Genomic DNA, 18,760 nt, shown 5'->3' on the forward strand with positions numbered 1-18,760 from the left:
GAACCCTGGGTGGCTTTTATCAACAGAGAAGCAGTTTTTTTGCTTTAATATCCATCACTTTGACATTTAGGATTCTTATCTTGTTGTTTTAATGTGGACATTAGAGATAACTCACGGCTGTGTTATTATTGATTCAAGCCAACACATACCCACTTGCATTTAAGTGGGTGGAAATACACCCATCATGCAATGCACTGCTGTGAAAAGACCCACTTGGCTCTTCTAAGAAAATAGAGACACATTTTACACGTCCTTTGGTAGACTGCAATATACTGCTGAGATTGACAATGAGTCTGTCACAGTGTCTGATGGGACCCCAAATGAAGACTGAAATCAAGATGTGGCATACATTGACTTTCTGAACTAAAAGCCAAAGGGGAAAGTAAGAACTGCAGCAAGTTTAACCATACAACAACACTGCAACTACTAGACAACTACATTTATGATAGAAACATAGTTTTACAATAGAAAATGCATTAAAGTTGTTGTAAAGTTACAAACTTAATGTAAAGTCTTATCTGTGTGTAAGCATATTTCAAACATCTCTGAAAAGATAATGTTTATTTGTTCCACAAGGGGAAATTCTAATGTTGCAATCCAAAGTTCATTAAACATACACTTTAATCCAACCAATCTAACTAGAATATTAGAAATACTTTCAATAGACTTATGATAAACTAACCCAACACTAACTCCCTAATCTGAAAACTAATTAACTTAACTATTTTAATGTAGTGCTTGATAAGCAAGCACTACATGTAAAAATGTAAAAATACATTTTACTGTACACTCTCATGCTAAAAAGAGATTAGAATGGATAAACATAAGCTTTCACTCTCGTCTCCAATGCACCAGTGAACCTGAGGCCTCCAGTCACATGACCACCTGCCCCCCCACCTTTATCAAAACACACATACCGCTACTTTAACTACTACTGGGCTACTACTGCTCCTGCATCAGCCGTCAACATGCACGCACACACCGTCTATGCTCCCTGTCTCCTTCCATCTACTCATGTGACTCATTTTCCAAGGGCTGACTGCTGGGATCAGTTGCCATGGTAACCTCCGATCATATGACGGTTTGTTGCTGCTTGTCGTTTTGAGCATTTTTCCTCCTCTCTCCCTATGCCCAAAATCTACTGCACTGTACGGCTACAAATGCACCAGTAAACTCTACTTGTGAAATTACAACTTTGTCTTTGTTGTACAGCCTGTCCTTTCTGCAATTTCAAGTGCATAGATTCTTTCGCCTATAAATAATGCATAACTGGGCACACATTCAAAATCTACTGCAATGTAACTTGTAAAAAAATGCACCAATTGCAAGGAAACAAAGAAAAGGACTCCTTTGACGTCAAAACATCACTCATCAATTCAGGGTCGACCTTGGGCTGTTCTATCTTTTCACAACGTGACGCCATGGCTAATAGAGCAGCTGTAAAAAGCAATAGAAACGCACTATTCATAAAGCAATTGTTTTTAATCTGAGCAGAGAATAGAGGGGCAATGAGGCATTATATTAGCTGTGATTTGCTTCAGTACCACTATAATAGACCGCATGCTGCCATAGACTTTTAAGGCTTATCTTTTTTATATTAGTTTATACATTCAGGTAATACAACTGAAATATATATTTACTCTATGGTTTATGTCACTGCAAAATTAGGCTTAGACTTAGACAAACTTCATTGATCTACAAGGGAAATGACTTGGACACAGTAGCTCACATATCCCAATATATAATAATAACAAAGAGTAAAAATATAAATTGTAATAATACATTCTAAATAAGTAGCAAAAAGATAACAAGAGACTGATACTGCATTATAAAACCATTAAATTAAATTGCTCATGTAATTTTAGCTAAATCTATCTTATATTTGTACAAAAATTCAAAAACTAAATGAGTTAAATAAATAAGTTTAAAAATGTGGCAAGGAAAGTTTGATTATAGTAATACACTGTAATTAGTCATGGAAACTGAACACATCTGTTATTCTACTAAATAATGTTATTAATTCAAACCCTGTATTAAGAATGGAACCATGTAACAAGAAACATAGTTTGTAATGGGTTAGGTTACATCAGGTTAGTTTGTTTCCCATTTGTAGTTAAAAACCATGTTGGAAAAACATGTGCAAAAGCTCAAATAAATACAAATAAATTGAGTAGAGTTGTTATGCTAGTTAATTTGCTTATTCTATCCTGTTACCACTACTGCTATGCTCTTAAGTAACTGAGTATTAGTTTTAGTTAATTGCAGACAGGCTTGGTGATGTTAACAATAGATTTTTTCCATTAAAATACACGTAGGCTGTTTAAATATTTACCAGTCTTCCAATGAATCCTAGCACATTGGTTGACTGACTTTTGGGTCTGTCAACAATGAAATCTCCGTCATATGCACTTATGTCAACTCTTAAAGTAAACATGCTGCAAATCCAGGCCCTGAACAAAATCTATTATGACCAGAAGCAGGTGCAAGATAGCACTGATCAACATTAGAATAGTCTGGCCTATGTTAATCTGCACAATATTATGATTACTCTTTGTATATTGGATAAGATAGTGAGAAGTCCCATAGCTCATTCAGTGCTGCTCTTTCTTGGTAGCCTTGGGATCGGTGGGTTGCCAGGTCACAAATTAAACCTGCTGACAAACGCTGGAGTCTAAAACTGGATCAGGTCTCCAGGGCTGTTTTTTGTGCAGCTGAATCTTGTGGCTGCTGACAAATCCACTTCCTCCCTTGCTGTTACCCCTGCGAATTTGCTACAATGGTGCAGTCCTGGATACAGCAGCACCTTGGCTACTCCCTTCTGGGTGCGAGCTATGACCACGCAGCTACTGAACACAAATGGGCAATAACACGATAATGAAAACTTGCTCAGTGCTTTTACTCAGGTGCTAATAGGTGTGTTAGCAGTTAAATTGGTCAAACTACTACATACAGTAGTAGTAATAGTACTAGTAGTAGTAGCAGGAGTAATACAAGTATCAAATAGAAGTTGTTCTGGAAGAGGTAATGCAAGTGTTTTTCCAAATCATGACAATATAAATGTTAGTATTTTGTGCAGTTATTTATGTGTGAGTATTTTAGTAGTAATAGCAGCTATGTTAGTTGTAGTAATGGGATTGAATGTATATATTTGGTGGTTTTACACTAGACACAGTATTCAGTATTCTTTAACTTTACTAGTCACGTTATTCCATGATTAACGTAATATTTTTAACATTTTGAAAATATCATGCCAGCTTTTGCCTTATAAATAATGTTGTATGCACCTCTTCTCTATTCATGACTAAAATAAACAGACAAAATGATTCACGCTCTATCAGGATCAGGTGCAGATAACAAATTGGGCTATGACCTACGGCAATGGTTGTCCTATTGTTCAAGCATCACCATAACAGATATACACAGAAATTAGTACCTTCCTCTCCAGTGCTGGTCTGAAAACGTGACATCTCATCAGTTATTCCTTCTTTGCCCTTTTCTTATTTGCTTTTAATGGGCCATTCTTGCTCTTGGGGTGACAGGATGCCTATTAGTGTGCTGGTAAAACTACTCTGCTCCTCTCTAGATAAGGAAATAACACGGAAAAGCCAGAAGGACAAACAGGGATATCGACACAATGATGAATGCAATGTGGTACAATCAATAGTGATTTAGGTTTGAGACAGTCATCTGATAAGTAATATCAAGCTTATGATGCCAGGTGGCCAAGGAAGGTAACAGTGATGAAATAAAAATAATGCAACTGAAAGTCACATCAAAAACATATTGGGGGGAATGGAGGTCAATAATCTTAATAATAAATAAATCATAATTAACTATTGCATTCATAGGGGCCTGTTTTTAACCTTCAAGCTTCAAGTTTACACAGGATGTTTGAATACCTTGTAACCATTAAAAAGATAGGTTATTATGTTTTAAATTGTAAATGAATCAATGTTTTATCACTCTGAAACCCATGAATAGTCACTCGAGTGATATTATTATACTGTTCATCTAGTATTTTCAGTAGTGAGCAAACAGAATATATCTAAGCTTGTACTAAGTCAATATTAGGGCCTTTCCCCTCTTAATTTCATATTGTTACCTTTTTTAAAGAGCTTAGATCACAAATACAAAACAGCACTTTATCACCAGTGCAGTGAAGAGATTAGAAACATATTGACAAAACCTACATTAATAATCATTATGGCTCTAGCACACTGATATATGAAGACTGAAAACTGCTTCTCTGTTAATGCTTAATGCCCTGGGACACAACAGAAACATCAATCATACATCTTCACATCTTACTCCAGATAATTATAGTATGCAAATGTGTGTACTTTGCAGTTTAATAACACAATTGTCTGAAGGCTGTAGGCAGCACAGGGAGAAGTCATGTTATTCAGAAATAGCAGCTGTTTTAGAGACATTTTGTTTAACGCCTTGTCATGAGTATACTGTTTGTAAATGGTCCTAGCTTCCCGCTCTGATCAATGCATTTGTGCACACTTTGCATAAAGTCAACCCATTAATCTACAGCATGTCAGCTAAGAACAATGTACACTCCTAACAGCAAAGTTACGTCTGCAGTTTTAGTCCTTGTCTGGTACTAAAACTGCAAACTAAAGCTTGAAATCTAGTTTGAGATAAGACTGTTTCAGCAATTGGAGTGGAAAGTAATACTGAACAAAATCAAGCCAGAGCTTCAAAACATGATCTTTTCTGATGATAGTATACGAAATAGCTGCAGAGAAAATGTGTAATCAAAAAAGGATTTTAAGCTTAAAAGAGCTTTCTGAGGAGCATTAATATTAGCATGTTAAATGTCAACTGGGAAATTTTCACTGATAGACAGATTGCAGTCTGTTCTGCAGCCCTCTCTCTTTACTGCAGTACTTACGCTAAGCAGGGACATTTAATGAACATATCACATAAAAGGGTAAGAAAATGGACTCCCTCTCTACTCACTGGCCTACTCAAAACGGAACACAAGCATGGCTCTTCTAAAACAGAGCTCAGTTTGTTCACTATGGATCAGATGTAATAAAAAATAATGCAACTTTGTCAACAATTTTTCATCCTCTCTCAGAAGCGGAATGACTGCAAAATGGTTCTGAACTGGCAGAAATGACTTAACTGTCAGCTTATTTGAAGTGTGTAATGATTACATAAAATGATCAAACCAATCTGTGAGTTACATTTTATTGTCCTTTGAGAGAAATTTGCCCTCTGCATTTGACCCATAATTCAATGTCACTGGGGCATCTTCTCCGGCACAATGCTCTGGGACCCATCTCCATGGTCTTGAGTTAGTCTTGGTCAAGACTACTTTAGCTAGTTGATCTTACCTATTGTGCATGTCTGGGTTGATGAGGGAAATCGAAGTGCCCAGAGGAAGCTTTAGTAAATGCGTCATGCAGGTGGTGGTAAAATGATCTAGACTTTTTGCCTATCTAGGCTACAGAAGTGATTTGGCCTCTTTAAAACCATGACTAAAGAGTTTGACCTAATGTTGTACTGAGCCGCAGCCTCCCGGTGAGCTGCCTGTAAACTCCCACCTCTGACTGAGAGAGACACTTCTGTTCCTCATATGACTAATCCATTGCCGAAGTGCCAGAAGGCCTGTACTGCATAAGCCTGTCACCATGATCACTATTCAACAAATAATTGATGTAACAATAAAATTTGAGGTCCAATTGTTAGATTTTTCTATGCATTAGTAGGTAACGTTTTGAATAAATAACTCTGATGACCCATAAAAATCCAAAGTATGTTTAACTTGTAGCTCATGTTTTTAATGATATGGTTCAATTAAAGAAGGATTTACTGGGATAATCTTGCTTTAGTCAGTGACATTAAGTACTTTTTTTGGAAACTGTGTCTCAGATCACATGGCCCTGACCTGTAGGGTGCCTCAGGGCCCCCTGTTGTTCAATCTCTACATGCTGCCATTAGGCCAGTTAATAAGCAGCAATAACGTGTCCTACCACAATTATGCAGATGACACTCAGATCTACGTCTCTCTGGCAGCAGGAGACTATGGACCAGTGGACTCACTTGGTCATTGCATCCAACAGATCAGTGTGTGGATGCAAAACAACTTTCTCCAGCTAAACTCTGACAAGACTGAAGTCATAGTGTTTGGTCCACAGAAACAAAGGGACAGTGTCAGCAGTCACCTCCAGTCTCTCTCTCTAAAACCTTCAAATCAGGCAAGAAATCTAGGGGTAATAATGGACACAGACTTGAACTTTAACAGCCACATCAAATCAATAACATCTGCAGCCTTTTACCATCTAAAAAACATAGCAAAAATCAGAGGTTTACTGTCTAAAGCAGACTTGGAGAAACGTATCCATGCGTTTGTCTCCAGTAGGTTAGACTACTGTAATGGTCTGCTCACTGGTCTCTCCAAACGAGCTGTGAGACAGCTGCAGAATATCCAGAACGCTGCAGCTCGGGTCCTCACTCGAACTAGGAAGTACGAGCACATAAGTCCTGTGCTCAGGTCTCTGCACTGGCTTCCTGTGCCTCAGAGAATAGACTTTAAAGCAGCTCTGCTTGTGTACAAGTCTCTCCATGGCCGAGCACCAAAGTACATCTGTGACATGTTAGTGTCATATGAACCATCTCGCACTCTGAGGACCTCAGAGACCGGCCTCCTGCTGGTGCCCAGAGTCAGGACTAAGCAAGGGGAGTCAGCGTTTCAGGTTCATGCAGATAAAACCTGGAACAGTCTTCCTGAACATGTGAGACAGGCCTCTTCTGTGACGCTGTTTAAATCCAGGCTCAAAACATTTCTGTTTAACTGTGCATATAACTGAAAGGTTTTCATTCCGCACTCTTCTCTCCAATTTATGTCGGTATTTTTTTATTTTAATATTTATGTTTTGATTTGTTTTTATTATGATTTTAATGTATTTCTTATTCTGTAAAGCACTTTGAATTACTTTGTGTACGAATTGTGCTATACAAATAAACTTGCCTTGCCTTGCCTTTTAACAATATAGTTTACCATGGCATTTTCTGTAACAGTATATCGCATTTCAAAATGTATTATCGTGACAGGTCTAGAACTGTACTTAAATGACCCGAGTATCCATCACTTTCTATGTTTCTATGTATAATACTGTGTATTAAATATTTGCACCACTGCCAGTGTGACCCTGTCAGATGAATTCTTGTCAAAGTCTGACCTCTCCAGGGCTTGCTTTTTACAATAATAAAAAAGGTGTGAATGGCCAGACATATCCTGTGAAATGTACAGCATTATTGAGAATTTGCTGTCTCTATCTTTTGGTTAACCAGCCTTGACCGCAGCAGATGGGGCAATTAAAACAAATCCTGCAACAGTAGTAAACATAGTAAGTATATTTTTAGAAAGCAAACAACAATGTAAAACAAGGCATAACAACAGAAAAATACCCAACATGCATTTAAAACAATCAGCAATACAACAGCTATTCAAAAACATCTGTTATGGACTTTTTCAGACCAATAAAAAAAACACTCTTAGACAAAAAATCACTTGCAGCTTAATATATAAAACTTGGGAATGACTTGTCACTATACTAAAATTTCAAACCCGATTTCATTACTAAGGAATAGTACCTGATATAAAATATTAAAAATGTTACTTTTTGTGGCTCTGGCCTTTTACCGATTGAACAACAATGCAGTACAATTAACTTTTTCATGATTGAACACCAAATAGAGCACAGTGCTTTAAAGGGCATGGCCACAGTGACTCATGTCTCTCATTCCCAGTCTGTGGAGATTTCAACCCAAAATAGTGCACAAAATCTACCAAACTACACAAACACCTTTCTACAGTACAACAACAGTCAAATAAGGATATAAAAAAACTTCAATAAATTACCAAATACAGATAAGGGCCATTGTAGTATGTTCCCTACTATCTTATATTACATTAGCATTGCACATTTTACTACATTACAATTCCCTATTGTCAGTTATAATTCTGCATTAGAAGAGGCTTGGATAAGGTTTTCTAATCTGAGCAGTTCATTCCTGTATGTTGATCTGCCCTCTATTGGTAACACAGGGCACTACATTAGACATCCTTACACACAGTATTATATTAATGTGTAGACATGAATTGTTGTTTATAGTTAAAAAGTATTTATTTTGAAGAGATTTATGGTTTGTTTTATGAGTTATGTATTTACCAGTTTTGAGCTGGTCTAAGAGCGATTAGCTCTGTAATCCGTCCTCCTCCCTCTGTCTGCTCTCGGTGGTGGAGGCAGACTGCTGAGACCTCACTGCCATCTGGACTCAGTGAGACAGAGCCAAAGCACCAGCAGCACCAGACAGGCTGTCTTTATATACCCACCACATATACAAGAGGCTGAATCCACCGAAGGACAGAGAGAAAAGATACAAATAAATACAGTGAAAACTTTACTTGCTCTTTATCTTGTTCATATGCTGCACTGTTCATAATTAATAACAATAGTGTACATTTTGCCCTTTTTATTTATTTTATTTTATTATATTTGCATGGTGTTGCGTTAAATTTAAGTCTATACGGCTGTATCTTGATTTTTGAGTGCCTATTTCTGTTCTCTTGCTGTTCTTGAACTATGCGTCCCAACATTGCAATTTCCCCCTTATGGAACAAATAAACAAATAAATTGTTGCAACTTCAATGCAATCATCCAATCAGTATACCCTTAAGTGCTTTGGAACTTTCCAAATTAAACTAGTAATAATAAATCATGTCAGTCAATTAGACCAAACATTTCCTATTATATCACAAGCAACACACAGAACACACTTACTTAAATAATAACACTTACTATAAGCCTATAGCACCTTTTAAATATAATAGCTGTTCTTTTGGGGTTAACTTCAGGACATGTCTGGTATTATCACCTTGGATATATCTCTCTCTTTCCACATTCACCTTCATGTCTGCATTGATAAAATGGTGATAAATACAGCCTCTACCTCCCTGCAGCAGCTTGCTCCATCAGTGGATAGCCCTGCCCGCCTTTTTGCCCCTTGTCTCGGAGACAAATGACCCACTGTGGTCCCATTCTGTGGGTCCTATCGATTATCACGGCTCTGTGTGTGTGTGCACTCTTCCTCTCCGCTACTCTCTGATATATCACACCTCTTGTCATCCACACACCCCATCAGGATCGATTCAGGTGATGTCTCTTTTGCAGTAACTCTGAGTTTTCAAGGCAATAATCTTACGGAGAGATGAAAAATGATAAACACAATATGAATGTACAATCATGTTAGAAATATGCATTCCTAACATGGTCATATATATATATATATATATACACACACACACATATATATAAATACTAAAGTGCTAACTCTAAAATGTATTATGATATAAAACTGGAAGGTTATTTACATTTTATAAGAAAAGACTGACCGATTGAAACAGTGAAACAAAACAGAAATTTTATGTGACTCCTTTTTTCTTTTCTTTTTCGTTTTTTTTTTAGATTTACATGAGCTACCCTTCCAATTTTATTACACAGATAAACTTCAGGCCAAGCACAGTTTGCCTAATTTAAAAACACACAACACTAAAGATATGAGAGCTGGCAGCAAACCACCATTAAGACCATAAACAACAGAGCAAAGGCTGCAGTAACCTGGCCATTAAAGAGCCCTGAGTTTGATGTACAGTGGTGGCGTCTATACTACAGCCCATACACGACCATTAGAGGGAATGATTACTGCCATATTTCAGCCTGTAGTCGCCCGCTCAAGGCTCACATAATAGCAGCTCCGATCTGCTGCTCGTGACAGTGGGGAAAACAAATGCTTGTCATAAGAAAGAGCAGGTAGTGAGCAATAATTCAACAGAGAAAGTCGTCTAAGAGGAAATCAAAGCTGGTTTTCATAAAAGAAGGGGGCTCTTTAATAGGTCATTTGACTGACTAAAATAGACCAAAACAACAACCAAAAGGGATGTTTTTAACAACAAATAACTATAGTAATTGCAATAAATTATAACTAAATGAAAAGACAATACCATTATGACAATTTTTACAACACAGTTATACGCTAGGCTCAAAAACCTCACATATTTTTTTTTATGTGACATAACCACTGCTCACCACTAGATGGTGTCATTGGAGCTACTGTAAGGAACGAAATCGATTTTCCAGAGCAGAGACAAAACATTTGAATAGTTATCGATTACATTTATTTGTTTGCTTTTATATAGAATTTTGTCAAGGGAAATTAAACAAAATATAATTACAACCACACTGTTTGACAGTAAGCGTAATGAAAATTTCATACATGTAGAGTCATATTATAAATAATGTTAACAATATAATCAATTTTCCAATTATCCCCCAGAAGGCCTATATGTTAACATAAGAACTAATCTATTTACAAAATCCCATTTAGTCCAAGCACATTAATACACACAAACATAAATGAGGCCTGTTTGATGCACTCAGCTCTTTGGTCTCTTTGGTAGAGGTCAAAGGTAAAGCTCTGACCTGCTGGAGTCAACATGGCCTTATAAGAAAACAATAAACAACAGCCTCCTCTCAATAACCTCCCAGTCTGAGTCCCACCACAGACACTTTCATCCAGACGCTCTGAAATCTGAAACTAAACCACTGACACACTACATGTGTCAGTATGCCTGTTACAATCAGACGACTAAAGTGTAATATATGAGAGAATACTCTGCTAAACAATCATTCCACTGACACAATAACCATAGGAAAGGAAATTTCAGGAGACCCACAAAATCTTAACTTAAGTAAAACACGTAGCATAAAATAATTAGGAGAATACATTTTTAAGTAGTTTGTATTGTCATAGATATGTTAATCATGAAACATAATACAATAAAATATAAGAAAAAGAGTCCCTCCTTTTCAGGTTTTGCAGGTAGGGGAGCAGTTAAGTGTGCAAAGTGAAAGTTACCTTTCCTCAGTGTAGCTTGATCTGGTCACCTACGTGACAGATACAGATGACATACTATGGAACATTTCAGGCAAAGCAATATATTCAAAATTAAGATATACCCTTATCATTATCCCATTCAAACCATCTGGCCACAAATGAACACAATGATCTGATGCTATGGCTCTTAATGAACTACTAATACAACTGCAGGAGCTTGGTTAACTTATCATTAGTATCAAAATATGCACCTTGACTTTATAGAAATTATAACATTAATATAATATTATAAAGGCCAATTTGCAAAGAAAGCTTCAGAATTTCACCAGCTAATTTATTGTCCATCCACATTAATATAAGCACAATTATTTGAATTGATGTTAAAATACTGTTTAGATATTGTCACTAAAAGAGAAAGTTCATTAGAGCTTTGTTTACTCAGTGCCCTTTGTATGTGATGTTTGTGCACGTTTGAGACCGTAGTCACTGAGGGGGGTGCCATGGGTCCCAGGACACCTAATACTCTGCATGCTCTAGGGCCAGTGAGAAGAAAAAGACCACTATTGGATTAGATACCAAAATAGGGTGAGTGTTTGTTTTAATCAGACAGTGACATGGGGAGCTCGGGCCTGGGGAGAGGGGAATGGAGAGGAGCAAAATGGAGGAGTCCTCCAGACAGATACAGAGTTTAAGGGGGCTGTCGGGGAGAGTGGTCCCCAGGCTACAGGCCCACCACAGGGCAGAAGAGGTCAGAGGAGCAGCTGGCCTCTGGAGGTCACTGTCAGGCCAGTAGAACAAGTGGACACTGACCACATTTCTGAGACAACGCATGTACAACAGAGGAGTAAGAAGCTTCAAAAGTAAATAATACTACACACACACACATATATATATATATATAATTCCCTCAATATAACTTTAAATTTCTGCTGTCATAGTTTCTGTGTAAAAACAATAAAAGACTAACATAAGGAATAAGTGGTGTGTCTGAAACTGTAAAACAGCTTGAGCTTAGCTCTGCCACAATTACACAATTATAGCTTTGTTGGTTTGTGTACTTACAGATTAAGCATGAATGAGATAAACATTTGAAATCTGATCTATCTGCTAACAAAACACGGTAATAAGAGCCCAGATAAGGAGTCAGAGCTGCAGTAATAGACAGACATTGCTCTTTTTCCATTCAGTTACAGAAGTTATAAAAGACTATAAAGCTGTTTGCTAAAACCAGTGAAATGTGGCTGTTAGGAAGATTTATTGCTGCAGCTGACTTTGTGTAGTGGGCCCTATAAAGCTCACCAAGATACACCACTAGATTTCAAGTGTCAAAAATGATTTTCCAACTAAAATGAAGGGCAATTTAAGATCTCTGGAAGCTCTGGAAAGAACATTTAGTGTTGTGTAGACCTGGGAGATAAAAAGATACCAATGATTTCTACAATTTGGTGCAACGACAGAATTTCTGTTTTGTCTTTCAAAGTTTTTACATATCATATATATTTATTGTTATTGTTACAGTCTATTGTTAACATCTTATTAGCTGCTTATCCTAAACTTTCAATTACTTTTTTCAATCTTTTGTGTCAATGACAAATTATTACAAAGAATTGTATTTTTGGGTGATTATTTAATTCCATGTGTGTTGCAGAATAATTGATAAGTATAATAATTATTAATAAGTGATCACTCTTGAATAATCTAAGAGGGTAAAAAATGCCAAAATGTGTACTATAAAGAAGGAAAAGATCTTCCTCTGGCATCTCAACAAATAAAAAATATTTTGGTAAACATCTCCGGGCCCCAAAAGTAATCTACAGTATTAAGTAGTGTTTCTAATGCTGCAGCATATATCTAAATTATAAAAATTTTATCAATGGACGCGAGTGCAAATATGTCTTATCTTATAAACATAGTCGATTTGAAAGAAAGCAATCATTAAAAGAGACAAAAATTGTCCATACAAGCCTTCTCTACTCTGTTATGGTAATATTATCCCTCAGTCGGAAGTGCAAATCCTGCTGCTGCGAAGTGCTCATAAATTAGATTTGGTGAAACTTGGTGCAGACGTGGTCTCCAGTGTGCCGTTCACTGTAAAACGCACAGGCACGCTAACACACTGCAGCTTTCATTAGCATTACTGAAATCCCCTTAAACTCCAATAACTGATTATTGTATCCTACAAATTCACTCAGCTTCATTGTCAGTTGGAAGGACCCATAATAGGGCTTGATCCTGTAGGTTTTGGCCTGGTCTGCCGCTTCAGTTAGTTTTATCTAAAACTGAGACAAGCTGGCTGGAGATATTACAACTGCCTCCAGAGCAGAGTAAGTGTTTGTGCTGAAAGCTTTTCCAAATCACAGAGAAATCGCCAAAGTAAGGTCACATTTCTGCAGCTGCTTCTTATTCCTGAGCCTGCAGAGTCATCCCAAACAGTTTATTTTTGATTGGCCCCCAAGCCAAGGTTGTTAGTCCTTTCTGCTTAAATCTCCTGATAAAATTTTGAAATTTGCCTGTTTTTAGTATTCAAAATTTTTGTATGAATGTTCATTACGTCCCCAAATTTTATAACTACTGTAACCTGGATGTAAATTATGCCAAGCAGTCTTTTAATTATTTGAGGTCTAAATATTGTTTTTAGATAAAAGAAATTAATGGATTTTAATTGCAATAAAAAAAAGTATATATAGCTTTAAGTATCTGCCGAAACTTGCGCAGACTGAAAATAGCATTTATTTCTATTAAACAAAAATAAAACTGATGCAAAACTGTTTTCTTTTCTTTTCTTTTTTTTTTCAGAAAACAACAGTGTATGAGTATGAGTAAAAATTCAAACATTCAACTTTCTGGTCCAACTACAATCTTTCTTATTACATCGGTTTATAGGTCCAAACAGGATATCTACTGAACCAATATTTGTCAGCAACTATCCAATCCAGAAAAATTTTAATCTGTGTTGATATCCAACACCAGTATTGGATTGGTGCATCCATGGTCAGAGTCATAAGAAAAATAGCTCAACTAGCTCAAATAAGTGCATGAGTTGTCTTACCACCCTGTGAGCGAGCAGCGCAGTGTGGGTAAAGGACTGCATTATGGGATATGTCTGGGTGGCTTGGTGGGGTCACGCCGCGTGCCCAGGCCCTCAGGCACCAGTAGCAGGACGGACGAGAGCATCCGCTGAGAGGATGACCCCAGAGCAGAGCTTGTACAGCTGCACCTTATTGGACACAGACAAAGAGATGCAGCACCATCCAGGAAGAAGACTGTTATTCCACTAAGATCCATCTTGGGACAAAAGAAGCAACATATTTAGTATGTCTTGTATTGTACACCTTTGGAAAAAATATAAAACAACTAAATGTGATCAGTGTTCATTATTTAGGCTTATTCAAAGAAGAAAATATTGGAAAAAGGTTGTCCATTTAAACAAAATATACTGGTTAGAAAGAAAAAAATCACATTTTTAAAGATCACCTCTATGCTTTATTAGAACAAGTTGTTTTATAACATTAAGTTTGAATTTGTACAAAATAACAATTGAAGTAAACTTTTAGAAGAGAGCATTTGCCATTTAGGCATTCACTCATTCATTTGAGTTGATAAAAGCTGGTCTAAGCTACAGAAATTATGATACATCCAATAACAGACACTGATAGACGAAATAGTTATGACACGATAGTCTATGTTATGGGATGGTGTAATAAGAACCATGCGCTAGTATAGTTCTTGTGGAGGCCGCTGTTGTATCCCGCTGATCCAAACCAATTCACTAAACTTAATGTATTTCCTCATCCCCTGACTGTCTGTCTCAGTTATTTGACATTTGATTAGACTTGGCTCTAGTTTCGAACAGAAGCGTGCACACGTCACTCTGTGAATCATTTTACTCAGTGCGCAAACACTACTGGAAATACGATAATTTTCAAACGCTAAATGGCCTGTTCTTTGTTCTGTTCTGTGTTGTATAAAGGGACGATGTGTTGACAAATGACTTGATTAAAAAAAACACACACAAAAAAAAAAACAACGTAAATCTTCACTTCATTATTTCAGAAGATGATGCGGCCCTGTGCGCGCGGAGCTGCGGGCCATCAGAGAGCTCATGAGCTGCCAAATCATCGCATACAGGCTAGTCTCACACTGTACATTTTGAGAGAAAGCCAAACAGGGATATCCACGATAGAGCGATTTTGTAACACGCTTAGGCTGTGAGTAAAACGGGTGCCTTATTACGCAGAAACGATAATCAATAGTCAATAGTTATATTTTGCTCATTCTGACATCTTATAATCATGATTTGTAAAATAAAATACAATAATAAAAAAAATGTACCGGCTCATTAAGTAAATTTAAGACTCGAGATTAAAAATAATAATAATCATAAATAATAAATACAACTTTAACATTTTACTCTACTGAATTGAAAAGGCTAAGGAAAAGCTTAGGAAAAATATTTTCTTATGATTTTTATTTTGTACTGCTGTGCATTTATTTACACAATTTTTTTCTGGTCAAAACAAATGGAAACAATATAATCGATTTGTAGTAACAAATAAACGTCATGTCTAAAACGGCCTCAAATGTAATAAATATCCTGCAGCAGGTGTAGGATCCGTCTTTGTTACTTAAAATTAGCAGGAATAAAAATAATATACTAGTAGGCTTAGCCTGATCAGTGGTGCCATGGCACGAGGACTTGCCTGCTTTCAAATACAGACCTACTGTCCTACTCTATCCGTGCCCACGAAGCCGAAAAAGCCGCGGACAGATCCTCGTGACTTTCGCAAATTGGTCAGCAGGAATTAATTTTGACCTCGAGGGACTGTGTTTTAAAATTGAACATTTCAACACGATATAGTAATACTAATTTCTTTAATCCCCAGTGGCGCGCGTTTTTTTCTGCTAGCCTTCAGTGGAGACTTCATTAGCCAGTAAGGGCTAATTTTGTAAACATTAGCGTTTTTCTAGAGGAACTATACCGCTATAGCGTTAAATATTTAACATGTCATTGTAAAACGACAAAAAACACTTTTCAATAGAGTGCACGTTGATTACGCATAGGCATGTCATTTGACCAAAAAAAATATTAAGCTTACCTACGCTATCATTTTGTAGCTATCATTTATTGCAGGGTTCTCGTCCAGTAGATGGCGATCCAACAAGAGTCTTCTACCTCACTAATTAGAGTATATTTTATGTTCTAAGCGCATAAGATTAATACCCACGGTTAAGAAACAGTAATCAATATAAACTGTCCACAAATGCATAATGAGTCTTATACTACATACAGATTAATATTCTACTCTAAAGTGATTTTCATTGTTTGTTGTATTTGATTTTTGTCTTTCAGACTCATCCCCCCTTGAGTGTTATGGCTATGATCCAACTCACTGCTGTCTCTCACTGGGTTCAGGGTGCTCCATGACACCTCTCTGAGGTTAGGCAGAGGACAGTGGCCGCAATTCCCGTTCACTTTTAATACTAAAACCCCATTGCTACAGCCGTGTGTGCTTCCCAGAATGCACCTCTCTAGCTGACCCTGGGGTCAACTGCTGCCAATCACAGCTTCAGCTGGCTCTGCTGCTCATGGACATGACTGGAGGTTCTGCACATGGGATCATCTCTGTGCATTCATGGTGCCTAATTAAATTAGCTATCCTTCTCCTATTCTAATGCAAACCTCAGGTTGAATCACCGCCCTGTACGTGAGAGGAAGAGCCCGAGGCGTAGACGCTGTGACAGACACCCGCTATCACACACACCCGCTATCACACACACTTATACAGCTTATATACGCTTATACACTCTACTCGGGTGTTCATTTAGTCTACATCCCATAATATTCAACAAATTGCAGATTTTCCTGTTGTGCCCTTAACACTGGGCACAGATGTGTGCAATCTGGACAAAAAACTATGCCTGCATGTAGCATTGTAAATGTAGCCTATAGACATAACTTAAAATATTAATTTTCTAAGTAAAAAGAAGCACTGCTACCAAATTTAAAGTACCAAACAGTGGCACAATGTTTGCTTCATTATATGGTTTGGTAATATGTTAGGAGGTGGTGTGTCACTTAATGCTTTCCACTAAAAAGTGTGCAGTGGAAATCTCTGAAGTGAGTTTGAGTGGTATTGTGGGCATGTGCTGGTTGGTTAGGAGGTCATGTGTGTCAGCGAGAGGATGTAAGGTGTAACCGGGTGTGACAAAGCCCTGCAGTGGGACGTCCCGGGACAGAGGATGTGGAGCTGGGCGAGATGGAAGCTGTGCTTAGCCTGAGGGCTGCAGTGGGCTCAGTGAGACTGGGGTCACCTTTATCCCTCGTCTGTGCCCAGCTCAGGGGCAGTGGGGGGGCTCCAGGACCCAACAGGCTGAACTGATTTCCTGAGCGAGGTCATACCTCGGACAGGTTTGGGGGACAAGGGTTTAGACCACAGGGAGCAGAGTGGAGCTGGTCACGGACAGTGCGCTGATATATTTGATAAGGAAACTCTAAAGGAAAACACAAAAATATGTCTAGGGCAGAATTTAAAGTCAGTGTTTTGTTATTGAGAAATCTGTAGCTAATGAGTATATTTCGATATGCTTTTGGACTTAAGAAGCTAGGACAACCTTTATTTGTCCCACAATGGAGAAAATGTAGTACAAATAAAGGTTTTGGATTTCATTCACTTGATCTGTCAGATCAATTATTTCACACCAGTAGTTTAATAGTCAGCTTTTTAGATATTAAAAGCTTAATAATAGTGCAGTCTTACTTTGGGATGTATGTGTTTAATTATTATAATACATATATATATATATTTTTTTTTTTCCTGAAATCACCCTATCTCCCCCAGCAGCAGAGACATGTTGGAGACTCCTTTCCAAACAGCATGCCTGCAACTCCACATCATCTGCCTCTTAATGCAATATTCATATGAACACTCTACCTGCAGCAGCTCCCAGATCACAACTCTTCCTCTTGGCCACATTTCTGGAGTGCATTTACTCAGCTGGCTCTGTGAATCCAAGAACTCTCTGCCCCCTTAGGCTACACAGGACATGCTTGTCACGACATTTCAGAAACATATCCTATTCCCCCATGTGTTTACGTCCCTCCAACGTACCCCCCTCAGAGAAAATTATGAGGTTTTTAATGGTAGTCACTCAGTCAGCCTGTTTGATAAATAGTGGCAACTGTAGCAATGTTTATGGGCAGGATAACATTTAGAGTGAAAGGTTGAACGGTAGCTCTGATTTAGATGACAGTGAAGTCTTTTGAGTCTTATTGCCCCACTGACCCAAACATGCTAATCTAAGTCATGTTACAAGCTAATGTCATTAAGCTCTATATCCACAGCCACTAATCACTTGGACTTGAGGGTGCTCTTCCTCTTCATTTCTGTCTGTGGCAACTCAAAAACTATAGCATAAGTGGATTTCACACTTTGCAATGAAACACAATAGGCTATTGCTTAGAGATTCTCGATATTAGTTTGTCATAACGTCTAATTAGGATATCTTTGTGTATATTAACTTACAAGTTTATTGATTTCTCGTGTCTCTTACTACTATTGCCTAGAGCAACTGCCTACAGCAATAGTAGCAGTATATGTTCGTGTGCAGTAAACTACATAAACATACAAAAACTGTTGCTGAGTCCAAGGCACTTCACCCACATTGCCTAGTATGAAAGTGGTGTGTGCGAGTGTTAGTGGTTGTCGGAGGACCAAATGGCGTAGACTGGCAGCCTCGCTAACGTCAGTCTGCCCCTTTGCAGCTGTGGCTACGACATTATTTTGCCACCACTGAGTGTGGAGTGAATGAATAATGCATAATTTGTAAAGCGACTGGAATGGAAAAG

This window comes from Boleophthalmus pectinirostris, unplaced genomic scaffold (assembly GCF_026225935.1).
Source record: "Boleophthalmus pectinirostris isolate CB_2022bp ecotype Guang Dong unplaced genomic scaffold, ASM2622593v1 HiC_scaffold_8, whole genome shotgun sequence".
NCBI classification, from domain to species: Eukaryota; Metazoa; Chordata; class Actinopteri; order Gobiiformes; family Gobiidae; genus Boleophthalmus; species Boleophthalmus pectinirostris.